Below are 21,058 nucleotides of genomic sequence, written 5' to 3'. Positions count from 1 at the left end.
AAATAACTAAGGCCTAGTGATTAAATGTGAACACTAAAATATTTGGGATGTACCAGGGATTAAACTCATGGGCACTCAACCAGTGAGCCACATCCCCACTGCTATTTTGTATTTTATTTAGAGACAGCATCTCACCAAGTTTCTAATGGCCTTGCTGTTGCTGGATTCGAAATCACCATCCTCCTGTCTTAGCCTCCCAAGGCACTGGGATTATAGTTTACAATTTTAAAATTTATATTTTTTTCTGGATTTACCATGTGCGACTGTCTGTTTCTAGTGATTTTTCATATTTCACAAATTCTTTATGTTTGCACTCACATGTTGAAGCTGAAAAAGTTTATCACAAAGAACCACAAACGAGAAAAGCTTTTTATATCTGTTTTAAGAGACAGATGGCAAGGAGTGCCAAAAAGAAATTAAGAGGGAAAAGTAACTCAGGTTTTACAGCACATAGTTTGAATCGTACAAGTAATTATTAGACTGTAGATATTCTAAAAAGAGTTCACAGGTTTCAAACACCAAAATGATATTTTAGAAGGTAGAAATTGCACTGATTTGATCACTACACATATTCAATTAAAATGCTGGGTCGTATATGTAGATACCAATTAAAAATTAAACAATAATTAACACTTCAAGTCAAGTAGCAAAAATAAACAAGGATGGCTGGAAATACAAACCATGTCTCAATAGTAACCTTAAATGCTAGTGGATTAACACACCAATCAAAAGACATAGGCTAGAAGCCTGTATTTTAAAAAATCCAACAATATTCTGCCTCCAGAAGACTCAGGAAAAGACAGACTGAAGGTGAAAGATTGGGAAAAAACATACCCCTCACATGAACCTTGAAAGCAAGCAGAGGTCTCCATACTTATATTAAATAAAGTAGACTTCAAGCCAAAGTTAATCAAAATAGATAAAGGAGAACATCTCATACTGCTCAAGGGACCCATATGCCAACAAGACATAACAAGCATAAATGTATATGCCCCAAACAATGGGGCACCTATGTTCAAACAAACTCTTCTCAAGTTCAAGAATCAAATTTACCACAACGTGATCTGGGGTGACTTTAACACACCTCTCTCACCACTGGATAGATCTTCCAAACAAAAGTTGAATAAAGAAACTATAGAGCTCAATAACACAATTAATAACTTAACTCATATATATAGAATACATATCAGATTGGAGGAGGAAGCCTGGCCCCACCCCACGTGTTAATCTGGAGGAAGCCTATCAACCCTTAAAACCCGGTGGTGGTTTCTGCGGTTGCACTGGGGTTCGGACGAGTACGGAGCGCCTGGAGGGACAGCCTGGATAAAGGTTCACTGATGGCTCAGTTGGGAGCAGTTGTGGCGGTGGCTTCCAGTTTCTTTTGTGCTTCTCTCTTCTCAGCTGTGCACAAGATAGAAGAGGGACACATTGGGGTATATTACAGAGGTGGTGCCCTGCTGACTTCCACCAGTGGCCCTGTTTTCCATCTCATGCTCCCTTTCATCACATCATATAAGTCTGTGCAGACCACACTCCAGACAGACGAGGTGAAGAATGTTCCCTGTGGAACCAGTGGTGGTGTGATGATCTACTTTGACAGAATTGAAGTGGTGAACTTCCTGGTACCAAACGCAGTGTATGATATAGCGAAGAACTATACTGCCGACTATGACAAGGCCCTCATCTTCAACAAGATCCATCATGAGCTGAACCAGTTCTGCAGTGTACATACACTTCAAGAAGTCTACATTGAGCTGTTTGACCAGATTGATGAAAATCTCAAACTGGCTTTGCAACAGGACCTAACTTCAATGGCCCCTGGGCTTGTCATCCAAGCTGTGTGGGTGACAAAGCCCAATATACCTGAGGCCATCCGCAGGAACTGAGTTGATGGAAAGTGAGAAGACAAAGCTTCTTATTGCAGCCCAGAAACAGAAGGTGGTGGAGAAGGAGGCTGAGACAGAGCGGAAGAAGGCCCTCATTGAAGCAGAAAAAGTAGCTCAGGTTGCAGAAATCACCTATGGGCAGAAGGTGATGGATAAGGAAACTGAAAAGAGGATCTCGGAAATTGAGGATGCTGCATTTCTGGCCCGGGAGAAGGCAAAAGCTGACGCTGAGTGCTACACTGCTTTGAAAACAGCTGAAGCAAATAAGCTGAAGCTGACACCAGAATATCTACAGCTGATGAAGTATAAAGCCATTGCTTCCAACAGCAAGATTTACTTTGGCAAAGACATCCCTAACATGTTCATGGACTCTGCAGGCGGTATCAGCAAGCAGTATGAGGGGCTAGGTGACAAGCTGAGCTTTGGCGAAGAAGACGAGCCACTGGAGGCAACCACACCAGAGAATTGAAAAAACAAATTATACAACTTCAGATGACACTTAACAGAGATCTTTATTTTTTAAGATGAAACAGAATGCTCCTTCCTCCCACACTACCTTCTTTGACTCTTCAAGTTACTATGGTGAAAAGAAGAAAAGGACTTAAATCTGTTCCCCTTCTTGGGAAGGGAGGGTGGGGATTGATGATTTGGGGTTTTATTCAGGTAAGTAGGTTGTATCTGGCTTCTGATAAGATTATAAACCATGGGTTTGACCTCTGACCTGCAGGCACCAATTTAGTCCCTTTGAAGTTGACTTAATTAGGGATGTTGTCACTAAAGGGTGGGAGAAGTAGGCTCTTGCCTCCTGGTGATTTGATTTTCCTTATTTGGGAAAATACAGTTCACCATTCGCACCCCCCATCTCCAAGGCAGAAGTCTGTGGGGGAGGCTTACAACTAAACAAACATGCACTTGTACATTTGCCAGTGGAAAAACAGCTGCAGAGAATGTTTGGCTTCCCTGGCATTTTTCTCAGTGCATGTATGGGTTATTTTAGAAGCAAGCTTTTTTGAGCCCTCTGAAGGAAGAACTGGTGCTAGGTTTTGCAAAATTTTCTATACACTATGCTCCTTGCCCTAGGGCTCAAGAGTGGTGGTTTCTGACTACATTTCCAGAGTCAGGGCTTGGTTACCACCACACATTCTTTTAGAAACTTTTCATTTAATCTGTGATTCAGTTTTTTCTTCTCAAATAATCTCTCTGTAGGCTCCACTTAGCATCAAGAAGATAGGAACAAACAACTCAAATGGCTTACTAGTTGCTAAAGTGGGATCATTACACTATTAGCCACTGTAGTACCTGCTTGGCAGATTATGTATGTACCTTGCAATCAAGTGTCTTTATTGTTGTGGCGATTCTTCATTGAAGAGCTCTGACACCATGTATGGAGGAGGAAGAAGGGTCAGCCAAGAGATTTCTGAAGTCCTAATGTTTATGGCTCCTGTTGGGTGTTTATCTGTATGTTTTCAAATCCTGGGCTCCCAGGCAGCCACACAGAGGTTGGACTGAATGTTAACTCTCCAGAGACATCTGTGTGGATATATGTCAAAGTTCATGCCGTGTTCCTGTGCTGAGTCCCTGGTCTACATCAATATCTGTTCAAAATGTTTTGTTTTTCATTCCTAGTTGGGAAAATTATGAGTCACCCTGGAAAATTCAGGATGGGAGAGAGCAAACATGAAAGAAAGGTTTTTCTTGTATCCTGAAAATAATGTTTTGCGGGTAGGGAATCCAACATGTATAGCTCATGAGTGGTGTACAGAATTGTTAAGTGAAGAGCAGCTATCTGGAGTTAATTTGCAAGCGTATTGGTATGCTAAGTGACCATTATCAGCCCTGGCTTAGGATTTTGTCTAGCTGCCCCTACCCCAAAGAAAGAGCAGAAATAAAAATTCCTACTGTACCCCTCTTCCCTCTGTGAATACTAGCAGTGAGCGTTTCTGGCACCAATCCCCACCTCATTTTTAGTCCCATGCCCAGACTTCTGTTTTATCGAATAGTCCTAGAACTCAGGGTAGCTTGCTCCTAAGTAGCACCAGGCTTGTCAGGAAATGTTCAGCCTGCCTAGAAAGAAAGATGCAAAATATTACCTCCCCTTACTTTAAATGTTGCCCTTCTCTGTTCTCATTCCTGGCCCTGAGAATTCTCAAACCACAGTCCTCATTTTGCTTTGTTCAGGCAGCAAAATGTTTCCCAGTAGGGATGAATTTTAATGTGCTTAAGACTTCTTACTTGCAGAAGGTCCATCTCCCCATTATTAAAATGCATTCATCCTCCTTTCATTTCAATGCTGTTAGTCACTTATTAGGAGCAGCATGACACAGCCAGCATCCCCTGTTTACATATATGTCTGTTCTGGTCTGAATTATTCCACATGGACCTCAGAAAACACCATCTCACCACAGTAGATTCAGGAGTAGTGTTATCTCAGCCTCTAAATAGCACACTTTCCTCAGGTTTGTTTTAACTTGAAAGTCTCTCCTGTACCAACATCCTGTGATAGTTTGTCCCTTGATCACAAAAGAGCCTCAGTAAGTCCTGTTGCTGCAACTACCTTCTACCAGATTAATGTTGCTTCCTCTTTAAACAAAAAATATAAATGTTGTCACGCTCATTAGCATAAATCCAGTGGTTGTGGGTATCTGTCTGAACAGTAAAATCATGGAAGTCAGCTGTCTCCTTTAACCTTGGGTAACTAACCCATCTTTATTGTTTTAACACTTACTAGAAAATCTGATCTTCAAACATTTGAATTCTAAACATAAAATGTGATAGCTTGCAGTGTTGTAGGCAGTGAAGTAATGGCTGCTATTTATAAGTGGAACTTCTATCAAAATAAGTAACTGTTTATAAAATTCAGTTTTTGTAGAATTTTCCCAAGGAATAGCACCTTGGTGGAATGTTTCTCATTAAAACTTTACAGAAGTGATTCATATTCAGTACCGCTTTTAATCACTCTTTTAAATATAAGTACAGAATGTCTGTAAGGAAGCCAAAGTTTGTTAATTTTTATATAACTAAAATAAAATAGATTTGGAGGGATCTGTGTTCATATTAAGTTGAGAAAGAGGGAATCACTGAAGTTTAGCAATGTGTTGATCCCAAATAAGAGAGATGTTTTATAAATGATCTTTCAAAGTTTCTATGAGTCTGTTTCCTTTAACACTGATAACTTTACCATTTAAAGAGAGTAGTTAAAGTCAGATGGTCATATTTACTGACTTTATGGAGTTTGAGAATAAACTGTATCTTAGTGAATGGCAACTTTGTGTCTAAAAACTTAACCACTACTTCTTGGTCCTGTTCAATATGGTTCTAGCCACTGTTTTTATTGTTTCCTTATAAAAGAGATAATAACCATTAAAAAAAACCTTAAAACCCCAAATCAGACTTTTAATTATTGAATATTAACAATTTTCTCATTTTGTTTCCATGATCTTTTTTGCATTTTACTTTCACTTTAATTTTTTACTTTGCAGTGAACAATTCTTCTGTTAATATTTTCATTTAGATTGTTTTCCCCATATTTGTGAATGGATTGTGCCTCGATTTTAACACTGCTCATTGCTACTGTATATAATTTAAATGATTTAATGTTGACTATTTAACCCATGACATTATTGAACTAATTCTTATGTTTCATTAGTTCATGGATATTGCTTAGAAACATTATAAAAATAATAGTATCATCTGCATATGCTATTTGATTTTTGATGTATAAAATCCAGTTTAATATTCTCAAACAATATTTAAAAGTTAGAAAAGCATACTTTTTTTTTCCTAAAAATAAATTGATAAACACTTCAGTTCACACCATTAAGTATGATATCAGATCATAGCTGCTTTTAAGTGGATTGAAAAAGAATTTTCCTCTGCTCATAATTGGTCATAAGTTTTACACTAATTTGGTAAATGATTTGCCAAAAGCTTCACTCTATCAAAATGATTTTTGGAAACTTCCCATATGACAATGTCCCTCTTGGTCATGAAGTCCAATCATTCTTTTTGTTGTTGTTCTCAGTTTTCTAGGGGTTTTGAATATCTGCATCAACATCTATAAAAAGATTGTCTGCAATTTCCATTCTTATGCTGTGTTAGCTGGTATTTCTGGCCTTACAGAAAGAATTAGTCAATTTTCTTCTTCTACATTTAGACGTGATTATGAATTATTGTTACTTATTCTAATTACATGTTTCATAGAAATCACACGTGATGGCTCCTTTTTAAAAATGTGATTACTGTTTGGTTTTTTGGTGGGTCAATTTTTAGAGCTGTGTTTTCGCCAGGTTGGCCTCAAATTCATTAGCCTAAATCCTTCTCCTGCTGTGGCCTCGAGGTAGTGAAGACTAGTGGCATGTGGTCCCATATCAGCATAACTGCAAGTATTATTATGATCAGCTGTAAAGTTAAATGTCGATTTGTAGGTCTATTTTATATTTCTACACATCTGGGTCTACAAATGTATTTATTGATTTCTGAAGTAATTTTTAAAGTTGATGATTATCTAGCAATTTATCTATATTTTGTTGTTTTCCAGACTCGAGATTTTCTTGGCAATTAAGATGGAATAAAGAGGAAGCCTAATGTGGGAAAATGAGAACCTGGCATTTTGCTAATTGATCTCAAGATGCCCCGTGAAGGATGGAGACTGTGCACCCATAATCCTGTGAGACAAATAAAGCAGAAAAGCTAAATTATCAGTTTATGTAGCCTAATATGTGATCTTGAGTACTTTCATATGTCTTTACACACTTTTTTAATTTTTAGGGCAGAATCCAAGTAGTTTACTATATTTAAATTAGGTTATGAGGTGTTTACATTAAATTTTGGTGAGTTGTGTAAGTTTCTTATATTTTGTATTTTGAGCTTTTTCAGACATGTGGCTAGAAATGGTTTTCTTTAACCAAGTCTACTTTTACATTTTATTGATTGATTCCTTTGCTGTATAGAAGCATTTTTAGCTTTATATAGTCTCAGCTGTTTTTCCTTTCCCAGTCTCTGCATATTCTATCTAAAACCATTGCCAACACCAATGGCAAAAGAACTTTCTCATTTTCTTCTGAAATTTCTATGCTTTCAGGTTATATCACAATGAGATATAACCACATGCTTGTAGACTCAATCCTCAAAATGTTGATAGGTAACACATACTGCAGTGGATATGCAGAAAAGGAAACATTTGGACATCCTTGCCAGGAATATAAATTTGAATAAACATTAAGAAACTATAAGTGATATTTCAAAAAATTATAACTAGAGATGCAATATGACCTAGAAGTTGAGAATATGCCTGTATATTTAGTATTCTTCAGAAAAATAGAATACACACAAAATGTACATGTGTATACAGAAGGAAGGTTATTATATTTACTCACATAATCATGAGAGGAATATTCACCAAATGTTTGCCTACAGGATGGCAACACTGGGAAACTGGTAACAGCTCAATCCAAGAAGCTGGAAGCTTCACAATATGAGGAAGCAAATGAAGCAACTGTGGTCGAGGATAGAGGACTTAAATGATCCTGGTAGATGAAAAAACAAATAACCTGGTCAACAAGTGGGCTAAGGCCCTGAACAGATACTTCTCAGGAGAGGATATACAATCAATAAATATATGAAAAATGCTCATCATCTCTAGGAATCAAAGAAATGCAAATCAAAACTACTCTAAGATTTCATCTAACTCCATCAGAATGGCAGAAATTATGAAAAGAAACAACAATAAGTGTTGGTGAGGATGTGGAGAAAAGGTACACTCATACATTGCTGGTGGGACTGCAAATTAGTGCAGCCAATTTGGAAAGTAAAATGGAGATTCTTTGGAAATACGAGAATGGAACCTCAATTTGATCCACCTATCCCTCTCCTCAGTCTAAGCACAAAGGTTTAAAAACAACATACTACAGGGACACAGCCAGATCAATGTTCATGAGACCACAACTCACAATAGCTAAACTATGGAGCCAACACAGAATCCCTTCAGTGGATGAATAGATAAAAAATGTGGCATATATACACAATGAAATTTTACTCAGCAATAAAGAATAAAATCGTGGCATTTGCATGTAAATGGATGAAGTTGGAGAAGATAATGATTAGTGAAGTTACCAATGCTTCTCCCCCCAAAACAAATGCTGAATATTTCCCTAACATAAGGGGGCTGCCTCATGTTGGAGTATGCAGGGGGAGCATAGGAGGAATAGATGAATTCTAGATAGGGCAGAGGGGTGGGAGGAAAAGGGAGGAGGACGGGGATTATCAAGTATGGTGGAATGTAATGGACAACATCATCCAAAGTACATGTATGAAGACTTGAATTGGGTGTCAACATATGTTACATAAAAAAGATACAAAATTGTGATTTATATGTGTATTAAGAATTGTAATGCAAAAGAAAAAAGGAATAGCATTAACTTCCATTAGGTAGAGCAAAGTGAAAGGAATGGAAGGCAGGGGATGTGCGAATAAGAAAGAGAATGAAACACACATTATTGCTTTATGTATGTATGTGACTGTGTGACCCACATGATTCTACAATATGTATACTCAGAAAAATGAGAAATTATATCCATCTATGTATGATATATCAAAGTATATAAATGCATTATACTGTCATGGATAACTAATTTAAAAAAATAAATTTTTTTAAAAGACCCCGGTAGAGCCAATGGTGGAAGTCCCCAAAGGAGACTTCAAGAAGATTGGAGCATAAGCAAGTGACTGCTTCTCTTGCTTTTTTCCAAATCAAACCTATTGAACACCAATATATATGTTCATTACAGGTATTCCCCATGCTTTCTGACTCAGCCTTCTGGAAGCACACTCACAGACACCTGCAGAGATCTCCCACATTCTGTGTTAAAACTGAAAAAGAAAATGATGGTGGATCTCGGTAACTGGTAAGGAAACCCTGGGTTGAAACCCCAGAAACAAAAGAATATTCTCCAATAACACAGACAAGCTGAAGGACTTTAGGATATCGTAAGATGATTCAGATGCAGAAATAAATTGTATACTCTATGTTCAGAGCCTGGAAGAAAATAGAATGGATGTGTAGGGAGAGCCGGGTTGTTATCAGGGAGCATCATCAATAATATCACATCATATACTGAAAATTCCAAAAGACAGCAGGATTCTATTCTTAGTGCAGAATTTGATAATTATGAGAGATGATGGTTTTTATCATCACATAGCAATTGCACATACTTATGGGATTCAATGTGATGTTTATATATATGCATATATATGTATTCATAATATCCAAACACTCTTTTCTGCCCTTGATGCCCCCACACACTCCTCAGCCATACTCATCACTATTGTACTTGCACTTGATATTATATTAGTTAACATATGAGATGTGACACTATTGTGTATTTCTTCACTTAGCATGACATCATCCAATTTCATCTATTTTTCTGACCATTAGAGGAGTTTGTATTGATGGCTGAGTAATACACCATGGTGAATATACAATGTAGTTTCTGGTGGATATGTTCAATTGCTTACCTACATCACTGGCTGTTCTCCATATCTGTATTGTTAAACATACTGTTATTCAACTTGAATATATGTAACAAAAGAAAGCAACAACTACAAAAGAATGAAGAACCTGGAAGCGGGGGCACATCCCTGTAATCCCAATGGCTTGGGAGGCTGAGACAGGAAATTCATGAGTTCAAAGACAGACTCAGTAAATTAATAGGGACCTATAAAACTCAGTGTGAATCTGTTTCTAAAAAAAAAATTTAAACATAACTGGGCCAGTGGCTTTGTGGTTGAGTGATACTGAGACCTATCCCTAGTATACCCCCCCAAAAAAATAAAGAAACTAGAAAACTATGTCCTAACCTGATTTTATCAAGTGAAAAGAAGCCAAGGCATAAGAAAAATCATATTCTTTAAGTTTGTTAATATAAAGTTCATAAGCTCTCTCTTTGAATCTTTTACAAAGTTCAATATTTTGAGAGCATTCAGTAGGTTATGTTACATGAAAAACTGCTCTTGTGCAAAAAATGAAATAAAAACTTAGCAAGGTGTGGTGGTGCATGACTGTAATCCCAGTGTCTCTGGAGGCTGATACAAATCAAGCCTCAACAACCTAGGAAAGGCCTAAGCAATTAAGTGAAACCCTTTCTCTAACTAAATTACAAAAAAAAGATCAATAATGTTGCTGAGGGGTTGAGTACCCCTGGGCTCAATCCACAGCATTAAAAACAAAAACAAAGATAAAAAAGAAATAATACATAAGGCTGCTGAACATTTATATTTTCAGTGTTCCAAATATTTGTCCCAATACTCCCAAGTTCACTTCATACATCAATTTATAATTAAAATCTCTAGTTATTTGTTTGTGAGAGAAAGGAGACAGAGATGTTCCTGAACTCTGCCATTCCTTTGCTAGTTTCTGCCATAGGCTAGGCAAAGATGTGCCCATTGTGATCCCCAGGGTACTGTGGCTCAGTCCTTTCTCTTCATGCAAGGATGCACCTTGAGCAGTGGATGTTGACTTGACTGCTAAAGAGGGGAAGAGGAAAAAGGGAATGTGTGTGGGCGTGTGGGTGGGGTGTGATAATGATGACTTCTGACCAAGTCCTAACCATGATCATCTTTTTAAAATGTAAACAGGAAATGGTTTGTTTTCTTCTATATCTTCTGGGATCCTGATCTTACAGCTAAATGTGAAGGACCCGTTTCTCCATACCCAGCTACCTTAGCATTGTTTTTCTCAGTCTGATGCCTCAGAATTTGAAATACCTAGTCCCCCTCCCTCAGAGCCTTTACCTCATGTCTCTTTTGCTTATATTTTTAAGATCTGGGCAATCCTCAAATACTAAGTTGCACGTGAATCCTCCGTTGATGTTCCTCTTCCAAGGATAAGGATAGATATTTTCTCACATTGTGGCCTCTTCCTTCTACTCACAAAATGGGGACATTATACACGTTTGCAAACCTAGATATTATCCTAAGCCAACATGTAATATTAAAGTCAAGAATTTTATCCCTGGGGATGGGGCTCAGCGTTAGAGCACCTGCCTAGCACATGTGAGGCACTGGGTTCAATCCTCAGCATCATATAAAAATAAATATATAAAATAAGTTACTGAGTCTACTACAACTAAAGAAAACAAAAAAGACTAATCCCTACCAGGGTTGTGATGGCACATGCATGTAACCCGAGCTGCCCTGGAAGTGGAGCCTTGAGGGTCACAACTTTTAGTCTAGTCTCACTAACTTGGCAAGACCATATCTCAAAGAAAAATAAAAATGGGATGATGATAGAGCTCACTCTTAAAACACACCTAAGTCCTCTCCTCAGGATTACAGAGGAAAATTTTTAATTCCTATCTTTTTTCTATGAGTTAAGGTCACCACAAAAAAGAAGGTGGCTTAGGGATAATGTTATATTCTCTAAAAGCAAGCCATGTGAAGTGTTCAAGTGTTCACATTTCTGAAAAATTCCCAAGTATTTTGCTTTTGATATTATGGTCATTAGAACTGTCTTTAATTTTATGTTTGCTACTTATTTTCTTATGCACATAAATAACTGATGATATTAAATTTTATTACTGTTCTGAGCTCATCTGTTGCTTCTAATAGTAATTAGTGAATTTCTACATTAAAAATATCCACTTAAAATCCACTTCTACCTCATACCTCATATTTGAAAACCACAAAAGTTAGATAGCAAGAAACAGAAGTAAGTTGCAATAACCCTTTGACAAAGACAAAGATACTGGTGAGAATCTCAGAAAAACTCTATTCCCTAAAAGTCAGAAACCAAGTGAACAAGAAGATAATCTCCCCCACACACAAGATTTTATTCTTTTATTGCTGAATAAAATTCCAATGCATATTTTTTATCCATTCATCCACTGAAGGTCTCTAGGTTGGCTCCACAGGATAGCTGTGTAAAATGGTGGTTCCATTCTCAGGTTTCCAAGGAATCTCCATACTGCTTTCCATATTTGCTGCACCAATTTCCTGTTCCACCACCAGTGTATGACTGTTCCATTTTCCCCACATCCTCGCCAGCACTTGTTGTTGTTTGTCTTCATAATAGCTGCCATAATGAAATTTTTATTATACTAAAATTCACAAAGACACACACACACACACACACACACACACGGGTTTTGCTTTGGTGTCTCTTGACAAGACCATGTGGACTAGGAATCTACAAATACGATGTCATCCTACTGCCAGTTAAGAGTAGGAATTGTTCCATGGGCAGGCCTCTGGAATAACCCAGAGCATCTCCCATAAACCTGAGGATCAAAGGGGTGTGAGGCCTAGAGATGTCAGAGAAGACTCACTGTTTTTCTCCTCCTTTCTTGATAGTGATTTCTGGGCCAATAAACTTTGCTCTACTTTGATTACATTTTATGTATTATCTAAAATTCACTCTTGCAAGAACACAAGATCCAAGAAACACAACATAACCTTTGTATCTCTGGGATCACAACCAGCAACAATGTCAGATTTTTTATTGCTTTACATATTTACTCACTTCATTTGATCTATTTATTAATACAGGTAGAAGCCAGCAACAGCTCTAGGTCCTGTTGGAAGGTAACAGTCACATACCTACACACAGCATCCTAAGAGTAGACTGTGGAAACAGAAATTCTGACCCTTCATTGTTCATGAAGACTCACCAGTGTCAGAGCTTTGAATATTTTATTTTGAGGCATTGTTTTGCTAAGAGGCCAACTGTGGCCTCTGACTTGATATCCTCCTGAAGCAGCCTTCCAAATTCCTGGCCTTAATGACATGTGCTACCAAACCTTGTCTTTTGCTTATTAAAAATACTGCATGGAGTTGGGTATGTGGCTCAAGCGGTAGCGCGCTTGCCTGGCATGCGTGCAGCCCGGGTTTGATTCTCAGCACCACATACCAACAAAGATGTTGTGTCCGCCGAGAACTAAAAAATAAATATTAAAAATTCTCTCTCTCTCTCTCTCTCTCTCTCTCTCTCTCTCTCTCTCTCTCTCCTCTCTCACTCTCTCTTTAAAAAAATATTGATGTATCAGTCACTAGTATGGCATTATGTAAAAATGTGAATGTGTAACCTATGTGATTCTGCAATCTGTATTTGGGGTAAAATTGGGAGTTCATAACTCACTTGAAACTATTGTTCGAAGTATGATATGTCAAGAGCTTTGTAAGGTTTTGAACAACCAATAAAAAAAATACTACATGGCTGCTAGTTACCTCCCTCCAGTGATATATGTGATATCAGACCCCAAACAATAAAAAACCCCACACAATTACAAAGCTCAAGTCTGACTTTTGCTGTGTGAGGTTGTGTAATGGGAAGGGATTTCAGGGAGAGAGAGGGACATCAGCTTAGAAAAAGAAGGTTCCTTGGTTTTCAAAGCAGAAAACATCTTCATCATTGTCAGGTGCGTGAATAGACCTATTTAAAAAAGAGATGCACATTCAGGAAAGAACGTGAGAGGCCAGGGATTCAGTGAGGTCGGTAGTGTGCTTGCCCTGCATGCACAAGGTGCTAGGTTCAATCTCCAGCACCACAAAAAAAAAGAAAGGAAAAATGTGAGAAAGCTCTAAAGGGAGAGACAGAAAATACGTGCTCTGAGGTGTTGCTATTTGGAGAGGGACATTTAAGTGGGGCTGGACTAGAGATGGGGCCAGAGCAGAGTTATGTAATTTCTCACCCATTTTTCTAAGCTTGCTCACATCATGCTAGTATATGGGGGTCCAGGAAGCTGGTCTAGGAGAAATGCTGCATTGCAGGGAGTTCATTTTTTTATTTTAATCTGATCTTTATTTTTAAAAATAGTTTTTAATTGAAAAGTAAACCTTTATTTTATATATTTCTTTTTTATGTGGTGCTAAGGATCCAATTCAGTGCCTCACAGGTGCTAGGCAGGTGCTCTGTCACTGAGACACAACCCCAGTCCTTTGTTTTTAATTTCAAGTTTTTGTGGGCATTCCTGCATTCTGGTGATTTATGAACCTTCTTTTTTGAGGTTCAGTGAAACTTTCTTCTTGGTATCCCAACATTTCTGCCCCAACCAGACATGTTCCACAGTTCTTTATGGACCTCAAGTGTTGCTAGAGGAATGATTAAATGATAATTTAGTTATCAAAGCAAATAGGGCAGTGTTTTCAGGTCAGAAGTCTTAAGAGAATGCTCATTATTAGGTTTCTATTTTTACTTATGTATTAGCCATGGACTCATGTGGTTTTTGCAGTCATCCACAAATGTGGTCCACAACCCAGCAGATTTCAAAGAATTTTCATGTTGACAGCTATGTTCAAATTGTTGAATTCTGATTGAGGCACATTCCACCGAGGGTAAACATTAAGATGCTTTTAAAGTGCTTATGAATTTTCCTGGCTAGAATATTGCAGAGGGTTTTGCCAGTGTTCTTGCCACTCTGCTTATCTCATTGGTGTTGAAAAACCTCCCAGATGCCAAAAATGTACCCCAGAGGCAACCTCCTGCAGCTGCCCATCCACAGACCCCCACACTCACTGATTCAATTCTCCGTCCCCCATTAATTGGGTGTCGGGTGCTGTTGGATTGTTAATTATTGGGTAAACCCCAGTGTTTTGCACCCAAGGAGCCCAAAGTCTAGCTTGTTGGTATTGGAACCACTGGGTTGGTTTTTCACTTTTATTTGCCTCTCAAGACAAATCTGAGCTTTATCCAGGGAATTATATCTAGTGGCACTGGTAGCTTAGGAAAATCTCTCATTTGGGTTAACAAAACTAACAGCAAGAATAATTTCCCTCATGGGGGAAGGAGAGTTTGTGGCCCAAAAGTGTCCCCAGCTCTTTCCCTCTTCTCATTCACATAATCTTCTCCTCATCCTTGGAAAGGTTGTACTGCTCATCCCTGAAATCCTGTGCATGTTCCTTGACCTGTCAGTCTTTCTTCAATAGAAATGTTCCCAATTCACAAAAGCAGCAAAACTGGTTCCCCAAAGACCTAGTCTGTTGTTACTGAGAAACAAAAGTAAAAAATACTGAAAAAGGGGGCTGGGACTGGGGCTCATCCATAGAGTGCTCACCTAGCATGTGCAAGGTACTGGGTTCCATCCTCAGCACCACAGAAAAATAAATGGATAGATTAAAGGTATTGGGTGTCGTGACCCCTCGCCAGCAAAGGAAACACGACACAGGATTCTTCTTTCAGCAGTTTACTCAGGACCTTTGAATCATGATGAGAAAACAGGTACAAACAAGGAAAGAGCGCGAGTGGTCGGTCTGCCCTAGCTTAAGTACCCAGCCTCGCCAATGAATTAGCACTACGTGGAAAAGTCTAATAGGTACAGCGCAGCGGAAGCAGACCAGAGCTCAGCCCCACAGCCTTACAAGGAGTTGTTTACTTCTAACAACTCTAACCGCTAAGTCCTCAGAAGCAGGAGGCCAGCGCCATTTTCATGGTGCGGTCACAGACTCCCAACATTGGCTAGCTTCACTTAGCATAATCTGCTCTAATGCCATCAATTTTTCTCCAAATTCTATGATTTTGTCTTTTTTTAATGCAGAGTAATACTCTATTGTGTATAAATGCCACATTTTTTTTATCCATTCGTCTATTAAAAAGCATCTAGGTTGGTTCCAGAGTCTTGCTATTGTGAATTGTGCTGCTATGAACATCGATGTAGCAGTGTCCCTGTAGCATGCTCTTTTTAGGTCTTTAGGGAATAGACCGAGAAGGGGAATAGCTGGGTCAAATGGTGGTTCCATTCCCAGATTTCCAAGAAATCTCCATACTGCTTTACAAATTGGCCAAACCAATTTGCAGTCCCACCAATAATGTATAAGTCTACCCTTTTTCCCACATCCTCGCCAGCACTTGTTGTTGTTTGACTTCATAATGGCTGCCAATCTTACTGGAGTGAGATGGTATCTTTGATTTGCATTTCTCTGACTTCCAGTGATGGTGAGAATTTTTCCATGTACTTGTTGATTGATTGTATATGTCCTCCTCTGAGAAGTATCTGTTCAGGTCCTTGGCCCATTTGTTGATTGGGTTATTTGTTATCTTATTGTCTAATTTTTTGAGTTCTTTATATACTCTGGATATTAGGGCTCTATCTGAAGTGTGAGGAGTAAAGATTTTTTCCCATGATGTAGGCTCCCTATTTACCTCTCTTATTGTTTCTCTTGCTGAGAAAAAACTTTTTAGTTTGAGTCCCATTTGTTGATTCTAGATGTTAACTCTTGTGCTATGGGTGTCCTATTGAGGAATTTGGAGCCCGACCCCACAGTATATAGGTCGTAGCCAACTTTTTCTTCTATCAGATGCCGTGTCTCTGATTTGATATCAAGCACCTTGATGCATTTTGAGTTAACTTTTGTGCATGGCGAGAGAAAGGGACTTCAGTTTCATTTTGTTGCATATGGATTTCCAGTTTTACCAGCACCATTTGTTGAAGATGCTATCCTTCCTCCATTGAATGTTTTTAGGCCCTTTATCAAATATAAGAAAGTTGTAGTTTTGTGGGTTGGTTTCTGTGTCCTCTATTCTGTACCATTGGTCCACCCGCCTGTTTTGGTACCAGTACCATGCTGTTTTTGTTACTATTGCTCTGTAGTATAGTTTGAAGTCTGATATCACTTTACCACCTGATTCACACTTCCTGCTTAGCATTGTTTTTGCTCTTCTGGGTCTTTTATTCTTCCATATGAATTTCATGATTGCTTTCTCTATTTCTACAAGAAATGCCGTTGGGATTTTGATTGGCATTCCATTAAACCTATAGAGAACTTTTGGTAATATTGCCATTTTGATGATGTTAGTTCTGCCTATCCATGAACAGGGTATATTTTTCCATCTTCTAAGATCTTCTTCAATTTCTCTCTTTAGGGTTCTGTAGTTTACATTGTATAAGTCTTTCACCTCTTTTGTTAGGTTGATGCCCAAGTATTTTATTATTTTTGAGGATATTGTGAATGGAGTGGTTGTTCTCATTTCCATTTCAGAGGATTTGTTGCTGATATACAGGGATGCCTTTGATTTATGCGTGTTGATTTTATATCCTGCCACTTTGCTGAATTCATTTATTAGCTCTAATAGTTCCTTTGTAGACCCTTTTGGGTCTGCTACGTATAGAATCATATCATCTGCAAATAGTGATAATTTAAGTTCTTCTTTTCCTATTTTTATGCCTTTAATTTCTTCATCTGTCTAATTGCTCTGGCCAGTGTTTCGAGAACTATGTTGAACAGAAGTGATGAGAGAGGGCATCCTTGTCTTGTTCCAGATTTTAGAGGGAATACCTTCAATTTTTCTCCATTCAGAATGATGCTAGCCTGAGGCTTAGCATAGATTGCTTTTACAATGCTGAGGTATGTTCCTGTTATCCCTAGTTTTTCAAGAGTTTTGAACATAAAGGCATGCTGTACTTTGTCGAATGCATCTATCGAGATGACCATATGGTTCTTACTTTTAAGTCAATTGATGTGGTGAATAACATTTATTGATTTCCGTATATTGAACCAGCCTTGCATACCAGGGATGAATCCTACTTGATCACGGTGCACAATTTTTTTGATATGTTTTTGTATCCTATTCGCCAGAATTTTATGGAGGATTTTTGCATCTAGGTTCATTAGAGATATTGGTCTGTAGTTTTCTTTCTTTGAAGTGTCTCTGGTTTCAGAATCAGGGTGATGTTGGCCTCGTAGAATGAATTTGGAAGTTCTCCCTCTTTTTCTATTTCCTGAAATAGCTTGAAAAGTATTGGTATTAGTTCCTCTTTAAAGGTTTTGTAAAACTCTGCTGTATACCCATCTGGTCCTGGGATTTTCTTAGATGGTAATCTTTTGATGGTTTTTTCTATTTCCTCAGTTGATATTGGTCTGTTTAGGTTGTCTATATCCTCCTGACTCAATCTGGGCAGACTATATGAATTAAGAAATTTATCAATGCCTTCACTATCTTCTATTTTATTGGAGTATAAGGATTCAAAATAATTTCTGATTATCTTCCAAGAAGAAGAATAGCTGGGTGAAATAGTTTTCAATTACTAGATTTCCAAGGAATCTCTATATAGTTTTCCATGTTGTTTGCACCAATTTACAGTCCCACCAGCAGTGTATGAGTGTGCCTTTTTCCCCACATCCTTGCCAACACTTGTTGTTTGTCTTTATGATAGCTGCCATTCTGACTGGAGTGAGATGATATCTTAGAGTGGTTTTGATTTGCATTTCTCTACTTGCAAGAGATGATGAACATTTATTTAAATATTTGTTGATTGATTCTACATCCTTTTCTAAGAAGTGTCTGTTCAGATCCTTGGCCAATTTGTTGGTTGGATTATTGGGTTTTTTGGTGCTTAGCATTTTGAGTTCTTTATATACTAGAAATTAGTTCTCTATCTGGTGTGTGAGGGGTAAAAATCTACTCCCAGGATGTAGGCTCTCTGTTCACCTCAGATTTTTTTCTGAGAAGAAACTTTTTAATTTGAATCTATCCCATTTGTTGATTCTTGGTTTTAATTCTTGTGCTATAGGCATCTTATTAAGGAAGTTGGGGCGGCCTAGCCCCATGTGATGAAGATTATGGCCTACTTTTTCGTCTATTAGATGCAGAGTCTCTGGTTTAAATTGTAGGTCCTTGATCCACTTTGAGTTGAGTTTTGTGCATGGTGAGAGATGGGGTTTTAATTTCATTTTTTGAAAATGGATTTCCAGTTTTCGCAGCACCATTTGTTGAAGAGGCTATGTTTTCTCCAGTGCATGTTCTTGGCACCTTTGTCTAATATAAAATAATTGTAATTTTGTGAGTTAGTCTATGTGTCCTCTATTCTGTACTATTGGTATACTGGCCGGTTTTAGTACCAATACCATGCTGTTTTTGTTACTATTGCTCTGTAGTATAGTTTAAGGTCTGGTATAGTGATACCACCTGCTTTGCTCTTCCTGCTTATAACTGCTTTAGCTATTCTGGGATTCTTATTTTTCCAGATGAATTTCATGATTGCTTTTTCTATTTCTATGAGAAATGTCATTGGGATTTTGTTCATAATTGCATTCAATCTGTATAGTGCTTTTGGTTGTATGGTCGTTTTGATAATATTAATTCTGCCTATGCAAGAGGAAGGTAGATCTTTCCATCTTCTAAGGTCTTCTTTGATTTCTTTCTTTAGGGTTCTGTAGGTTTCCTTGTATAGATCTTTCACCTCTTTCGTTAAGTTGTTTCTCAAGTATCTTATGTTTTCTTTTTTGAAGTTACTGTAAATGGGGTAGGTTTTCTTATTTCCTCCTTGAGGCTTTGCCACTAATATACAAAAATGCCTTTTTTTAATGTGTTTTAATTTTATATCCTGCTGCTTTGCTGAATTCATTTTTAGTTCTAGAAGTGTTCTGGTGGTGCTTTTGGGGTCTTCTAGGTATAGAATCGTATTTTCAGCAAATTGTGCTAATTTAAGTTCTTTTCCTGTAGTTATTCCTTTAATTTCTTTCATCTGTCTAATTGCTCTGTCCAGTGTTTCAAGAAATATGTAGAATAGAAATGGTGAGAGAGAGCACCACTGTCTTGTTCCAGTTTTTAGAGGGAATGCCTTTAGTTTTTCTTTCTTTAGAATGATGTTGTCCTTAGCCTTAATGTAGAGAGCCAGTATGATGTTGAGGTATGTTCCTGTTATCTCAAGTTTTTCTAATTTTTTGAAAATGAAAAGGTGCTGTATTTTGTCAAATTGCTTTTCTGTGTCTCTTGAGATGATCATATGATTCTTATTTTTAAGTCTATTGATGTGATGAATTACCTTTATTGATTACTATATGTTGAACCAACCCTATATTCCTGGACAAACCCCACTTGATCTTGGTACATGAGCTTTTTAATATGTTTTTGTATTTAATTTGGCAGAATTTTATTCAGACTTTTTGCATCTATGTTCATTCGAGATATTAGCCTGAAGTTTTCTTTCTTTCATTTGTCCCTTCCTGCTTTGAAGATCAGGGTCATATTGGCATCATTGAATGAGTTTTGAAGTGCTGCTTCTTTCTGTATTTTCTGAAATAAATTGAAGAATATTGGTATTTTGAATTTCTTCTTTAAAGGTCTTGTTTAACTCGGCAGTGTATCCATCTGGGCCTGGGCTTTTCTTGGTTGATAAGCTTCTGATGGCATCTTGTATTTTATCATTTGACATTGGTCTGTTTAAATTGTGTATATTTCCTCATTCAATCTGGGCATATCATATGACTTAAGAAATTTGTTGATGCCTTCAATGTCTTCTGTTTTATTGGGGTATACATTTTCAAGATAATTTCTAAATATCCTCTCTATTTCTGAGGTGTCTGTTTGGATAATACCTTTTTCATTATGTATGCTGGTAATTTGAATTTTCTCTCTTTTTCTTTTCATTAGCATAGCTATGGGTCTGTCAGAGAACCAACTTTTTGTCAAGGTTTAATTGTTTTTTTTAATTCAATTTCAGTTCTAATTTTAATTATTTCTTGCCTTCTACTGCTTTTGTTGTTTATTTGTTCTTCTAGGGCTTTGAGATGAAGTATGAGATTAATGATTGACTTTTTCTTCTTTTAAGGAATGAACTCCGTGCAATGAAGTTTACTCTTAGTACTGCTTTCATAGTGTCCAAGTGATTTTGATATGTTGTGTCTATGTTCTTGTTTACCTCTAAGAATTTTTTAAATCTCCTCCTTGAAGTCTTTTGTAAACCATTGTTCATTCTATTGTACCAAATGGATTCACTCATTGAATTGCTTATGGAACTTGAAATAATTCAAGTTTGTCTTTTCTCAAGGTGGAAGTGTCACTGTACATGTCTCCAAATATTAATATTTTATGAATATTTTACACATTAGGAATGTTTCATGCATGATAACTGTAACTAATTGTATTGGGGATCTCAATCTATCTCATGGATAGTAAGCAGAGAGAATAGGAACCAGACTGTTTTCAAAAGCTTTTTTACCATTCTTTTTGTCTACCTTGTGCACAATCACCTTATGAGAATATCTCTGACAAGTCTAATCTGCATCTGGAATTTCTGCCAAATTTCACATTCACTGATGGCAGAAAAGTTAGGAGTTGGGCTTTTATTCATTGCTTACATTTTGGTATATATCCTTAACTTCACTCTGATATAAAATATATATATATACTTTTTTTGGACTTATGTATTTTCCTCTGAATTAGATAATGGAAAGTATCTTATTAC

At 37.5% G+C, this 21,058-nt stretch overlaps 1 pseudogene; it reads left to right on the top strand.

Moving 5' to 3' along the window:
• Positions 1–1,265: 1,265 nt before the first annotated feature.
• LOC144371483 (erlin-2 pseudogene) lies at positions 1,266–2,492 on the top strand (annotated as a pseudogene).
• Positions 2,493–21,058: the final 18,566 nt, after the last annotated feature.

The sequence above is a fragment of the Ictidomys tridecemlineatus genome, chromosome 16 (genome assembly GCF_052094955.1).
Source record: "Ictidomys tridecemlineatus isolate mIctTri1 chromosome 16, mIctTri1.hap1, whole genome shotgun sequence".
Classification (NCBI taxonomy): domain Eukaryota; kingdom Metazoa; phylum Chordata; class Mammalia; order Rodentia; family Sciuridae; genus Ictidomys; species Ictidomys tridecemlineatus.
The sequence above is the reverse complement of the archived record's forward strand: the minus strand, read 5'-3'. Positions and strand labels throughout refer to the sequence as shown.